The 6369-nt window shown below is 40.4% G+C and overlaps 1 protein-coding gene across 1 annotated transcript in view; it reads right to left on the bottom strand.

The window, feature by feature from the left end:
- Positions 1–354: 354 nt before the first annotated feature.
- The window catches only part of LOC115179680 (fibronectin type III domain-containing protein 3B-like), an 11351-nt gene continuing 5336 nt past the window's right edge, over positions 355–6369 (bottom strand). Inside the window, exon 3 of the mRNA XM_029741355.1 lies at positions 355–6369. This exon is cut by the window's right edge and continues 1151 nt beyond it. The gene's annotated coding sequence lies outside the window, so the exon portion shown is untranslated.

Raw genomic sequence — 6369 nt, 5'->3', positions numbered from 1 at the left:
AAGGGACCAACTGCAAGAAATGGCACATGGGATCTAACCAACTGCCCTGCGGTTTCTCCCAAGTGGCGCAGCGGTCTAAGGCGCTGCTACTCAGTGCAAGAGGTGTCACTGCAGTCCCTGGTTCAAATCCAGGCTGCATCACATCTGGCTGTGACTGTCCCATAGGGCAGTGAACAATTGGCCCAGCGTCATTTGGCCCAGCTGTCATCGTAAATAAGAATTTGTTCTTGACTGACTTGCCTAGTTAAAAATACATATATTTTTACCTACCACCACAAAGCATATCATATAACCACTGAATGAACAGGAAATCAAACAAACTATGACACACAAAACGAGAGATTTCAGTCAAGGTCAGAAAAAATTAAACATTTATTGGGCATAAATATATTATATAACACAGGCTACCGATACAGTTAGGTCTTACATACAGAGGGTAGTATTTGCAAAATCTATACATTAAAATTGATATGGCGGTTTATTTTATATAATGCATATGAAATAGTCTAACATTTACAATACAAAGTAGTAGAAATGTATGATTTTCTTTTTTCTTTCAAATCGTAGCCCATGACAACATTGGAATGTTTGTTTTAATAAGTGTGAGGTACAAATATGTTGTTGTTTTGTTTTTGTTTCAGACTAATAAAAAATGTTTAAAACAGACAAGTCTTCATACATTAATCTGGGACTGTTACCCATTCAATCTCTAATCTCTCATATTCAAATTCCGTATTTTCGGTTTCAATTTGTTTTATTATTAATCATATTAAAAAAAGTAACCAATCAGAAGGCACAGTTGCTGGATTGCTGGGCAGAAGTATCTGTTTTGTTCAGGACCCACTAGATGAGCAGGACCAGAAGGGTCTAAAGATTTGCCTAAATACAAATCTTACAGGGTATACCCTGCTCACACAGACAAGTAGCCACTGGGCCAAGCCCTGGAAAAACACTAGCCAAAAGCTTGAGAGAATATTAGCCAAAAACCTTTAGGGAACATTGGGTCAACATATTATTGGTGATATCACAGGCCTAACATTGGCCTACCATTATCCTAACCTTAGCCTATAACGTTAGGCATTATTAGGGAGTTGGGACAGGAGTATTTCGTGACCATGTGTCCTAACCATCCTGGTCAATTCACACGGTCAGGGAAAACTCCTGTCCCTAGACATGAGGAATTACTTGGCTGTAAAAAGCTTGGGGGAGATTTAACACAACATTAGGAATGATTTGGCTGTAAAAGGCTTGGGGGAGATTTAACACAAGATCAGGAATGATTTGGCTGTAAAAGGCTTGGGGGAGATTTAAGACAACATCAGGAATGATTTGGCTGTAAAAGGCTTGGGGGAGATTTAACACAACATCAGGAATGATTTGGCTGTAAAAGGCTTGGGGGAGATTTAACACAACATCAGGAATGATTTGGCTGTAAAAGGCTTGGGGGAGATTTAACACAACATCAGGAATGATTTGGCTGTAAAAGGCTTGGGGGAGATTTAACACAACATCAGGAATGATTTGGCTGTAAAAGGCTTGGGGGAGATTTAACACAACATTAGGAATTATTTGGCTGTAAAAGGCTTGGGGGAGATTTAACACAACATTAGGAATGATTTGGCTGTAAAAGGCTTGGGGGAGATTTAACACAACATTAGGAATGATTTGGCTATAAAAGGCTTGGGGGAGAATTAACACAACATTAGGAATGATTTGGCTGTAAAAGGCTTGGGGGAGATTTAACACAACATTAGGAATGATTTGGCTGTAAAAGGCTTGGGGGGAGATTTAACACAACATCAGGAATGATTTGGCTGTAAAAGGCTTGGGGGAGATTTAACACAACATCAGGAATGATTTGGCTGTAAAAGGCTTGGGGGAGATTTAACACAACATTAGGAATGATTTGGCTATAAAAGGCTTGGGGGAGATTTAACACAACATTAGGAATGATTTGGCTGTAAAAGGCTTGGGGGAGATTTAACACAACATTAGGAATGATTTGGCTATAAAAGGCTTGGGGGAGAATTAACACAACATTAGGAATGATTTGGCTGTAAAAGGCTTGGGGGAGATTTAACACAACATCAGGAATGATTTGGCTGTAAAAGGCTTGGGGGAGAATTAACACAACATTAGGAATGATTTGGCTGTAAAAGGCTTGGGGGAGATTTAACACAACATCAGGAATGATTTGGCTGTAAAAGGCTTGGGGGAGATTTAACACAACATTAGGAATGATTTGGCTGTAAAAGGCTTGGGGGAGATTTAACACAACATTAGGAATGATTTGGCTGTAAAAGGCTTGGGGGAGATTCAACACAACATTAGGAATGATTTGGCTGTAAAAGGCTTGGGGGAGATTTAACACAACATTAGGAATGATTTGGCTGTAAAAGGCTTGGGGGAGATTTAACACAACATTAGGAATGATTTGGCTGTAAAAGGCTTGGGGAGATTTAACACAACATTAGGAATGATTTGGCTGTAAAAGGCTTGGGGGAGATGTAACACAACATCAGGAATGATTTGGCTGTAAAAGGCTTGGGGGAGATTTAACACAACATCAGGAATGATTTGGCTGTAAAAGGCTTGGGGGAGATTTAACACAACATCAGGAATGATTTGGCTGTAAAAGGCTTGGGGGAGATTTAACACAACATCAGGAATGATTTGGCTGTAAAAGGCTTGGGGGAGATTTAACACAACATCAGGAATGATTTGGCTGTAAAAGGCTTGGGGGGAGATTTAACACAACATCAGGAATGATTTGGCTGTAAAGGCTTGGGGGAGATTTAACACAACATCAGGAATGATTTGGCTGTAAAAGGCTTGGGGGAGATTTAACACAACATTAGGAATGATTTGGCTATAAAAGGCTTGGGGGAGATTTAACACAACATTAGGAATGATTTGGCTGTAAAAGGCTTGGGGGAGATTTAACACAACATTAGGAATGATTTGGCTATAAAAGGCTTGGGGGAGAATTAACACAACATTAGGAATGATTTGGCTGTAAAAGGCTTGGGGGAGATTTAACACAACATCAGGAATGATTTGGCTGTAAAAGGCTTGGGGGAGAATTAACACAACATTAGGAATGATTTGGCTGTAAAAGGCTTGGGGGAGATTTAACACAACATCAGGAATGATTTGGCTGTAAAAGGCTTGGGGGAGATTTAACACAACATTAGGAATGATTTGGCTGTAAAAGGCTTGGGGGAGATTTAACACAACATTAGGAATGATTTGGCTGTAAAAGGCTTGGGGGAGATTCAACACAACATTAGGAATGATTTGGCTGTAAAAGGCTTGGGGGAGATTTAACACAACATTAGGAATGATTTGGCTGTAAAAGGCTTGGGGGAGATTTAACACAACACTAGGAATGATTTGGCTGTAAAAGGCTTGGGGGAGATTTAACACAACATTAGGAATGATTTGGCTGTAAAAGGCTTGGGGGAGATTTAACACAACAGGACATATCAACAGTCTTCTTTCTAACTGAGACAGGTGAACAAGACAGACGGACACAACATGACAAAGTCACGTCAGATGACATAGTAACGCTGTACGACACAGCAACACCAAATGACCCAACAATACCAGACGACTCAGTCACAACAATGACGTAGTCAAAATGTCAGACGACATAGTAATGCCAATGTAACAGAGTGGCCGGCGGGCAGCTGTCTGTCTGGTATCAAAACAACAAGCTGTCTGATGAAAAGCATCATGGTTCTCACAGGATAGATAGTTATCCTGTGGGCCAAGGGTCTACCGCTTTAAAAGTGCTTCATATAATCTGTTAGTTGTACTTAACTAATTTTAGCGTCAATACTACATCTCTATACGTATAATAACTCTGCACTGACTATCAATTCTAAGCAAAAACACTGGAGACAAAATCATCACTAAGGCCCTTTATACGACGACAAGCTTGGAAAAGTATTCCTCATCATAATCATCCTCATCGGTCTGACTGAAATCCTGATTTGATTGTTGTAGTCTTTTGACCTTTTTCAGTGTGAAATCAGCGAGTTAAAACTTAATAAAGGGGTAGTATATTTAACAATGGAACATTTAATACAGTTAGCTTCACCAAAAAAATAAACATAAAAATATGAAAGAAGCGTAAATCACAGATCAAGTCTTTCCTTTTTGAGAGGATAAACATGTGACAGTAATAATAATGCTGTGTGGTCACAGAGGGAACATCAAGGAACCCTTTAGAACGTAGATAACGTTGAAAAGAACGTGTGTGTCACACACACACGCAAAGTAAAATGGCATGACAACAAGCCTCGACTTTGGCAGAAAGAATCCAAAACAGATATGATATCAAACACGTCTTAATCTATAACATTAGGCAGTATAAACGACAAATTAAGGCAACTATTGTTCTGACTCCCCGAGACACCGCGCACCTTCCCACTGAGGGGGCACTGTACGGCGTCCCAAGACTGTGTTAGCCCCTGGAACTAAAGCCTAGGGCATTAGCCATGCGGAGCTAACCTGAGTCTTCAAGTCTCGTCATACTGTCTGAATAATGGCAACTCTTATAGAATACCTCCTCAAACGGTAGAATTAAGGTCAGTACCACCACCTTCTGCCGTCCTCTTCAAGCACCGGTTACAGTAACTTAAAGAGTACCTTCATACCTTATTTAACCTTCAGTGTACCTTCATAAACTCTCCGGACAAAAAGCTGCTACCTACAGCATATAAGGGTTCTTCGACTGTCCTCATTGGAGGGTTCTACGTGGAACCCAAAAGGGTTCTCCTATGGGGACAGCCGAAGAACCCTTTTGGAACCCTATTTTTCTAAGAGTGTACATTATTTAACCACCAGTGCCCCCTCAGAGTTGTACGGTACGTCGTGCCTGTGCTTAAATCCTAATACAGACGCCAGCATGACCTTGGTATCAGAAAAGGTAACGTTTCTGAAGACACTTTGTGTGTTCGCTCCAGCTGTCGAAAAACCTTTAGCAATACAACCTGGCTAACGGTTTGCTACATCTCTTAATGCGTACAGAAAACCACACGGGCTGGTCATAACCGAGACATCATGACATCCATAACAATTCTAAAGCTATTATTATTGGTGTTATGACGTGATGGTCACGTGGTTATGGATACGAGACAGTTCTGTGTGTCAGAGAGGACATGACAAGGGCAGACATTTGGTTAACATGTTAAAACGGCACTGACGCCGGCATACAGAATAATGAAACAACTACAGGTTTTCCCAACAACTGTAAGAGAATAAATGAGATATGTAATTGGCTACTGAGAGTACGAAATGCTGGCCTTAAATCAAACATCTAAAATAACATCCAATAAAATCAAAACAACAGAAAAATGATCATAATAACAATATAACATGCTACAAGAGAAAAAACTAATTAGTGCATTTATAACTACACTTACATTTGTCTCTTAATTTGAATTTTTTAAACAATAAATAACTGAAAAGATTGCACTGTAATTGGCTTGTAAAGTACTGTATGCAAATATTCTATTGTATATAAATAAAGGTATAGAAACCAATAGAGAAATTGTAGCGTAACTTTCCCGTCGACTTTGGCAAAGGTGTTGGAGCAGTTAAAGGCTCTGCTAACTGACGAGTAGGAGCGAAGCACAGCTTAGAGAGAGAGAGAGGGATGATTACAGCATTAACTACAGAGATGGAGAGAGGGAGGGAGGTTAGGAATGTGGGAGGGAAGGGAGACGTACTGAGAATGGCGGAGGGATAGAAAAAGAGAGAGGGGGCAGAGAAAAAAGAAGGGTATGAATAGATATGAGGGTTGAGTGGGGGCGGGGGGTTGGATAAAAGGTTACTTCAGTAACCTCTACATTCGACAGTGGGGACTGCCTACTGAACTGACCTCAGATCTGCAGATGAGCACCTAGAATACATATTATAATTCACTAAACCACTCCCAGTGGAATATACCAGGTTAGCCCTAGACCAGATGTGTCAGGACCAGTTCTGACAGGTCAAAGTGTCATCATGTTTTTATCAACCTCAAACTAAATTGATCAACTGGTGTTGCTGATTGGCTAGATATGGCCAGGTGTGTGGCCCTCCAGGAGCCTGGTTTTAGACCCTTGCTCCTAAACTGATCTAAAGTCAGCTTTGCATTTCCCACTCCTAATGGTTTAGGTTAGCTTCAGGGGAGAGAAAGCTGGTCCTAGATCTGTGGTTAAAAGGCAACATCTACCTGGATCCCTCCTTCTCTTTCTCTCTGTCATCCAGACCTCTACACTTCTTATATTACATCATCGCATCACCCATACAGATATAGATAGGTAGATCTATCATAGATATATTTGATATAGATTGTATATATTAGGTAACTAAATCCAT

This window comes from Salmo trutta, chromosome 39, assembly GCF_901001165.1.
Source record: "Salmo trutta chromosome 39, fSalTru1.1, whole genome shotgun sequence".
Classification (NCBI taxonomy): Eukaryota; Metazoa; Chordata; class Actinopteri; order Salmoniformes; family Salmonidae; genus Salmo; species Salmo trutta.
This window is presented reverse-complemented; position numbering and strand designations above follow the sequence as displayed.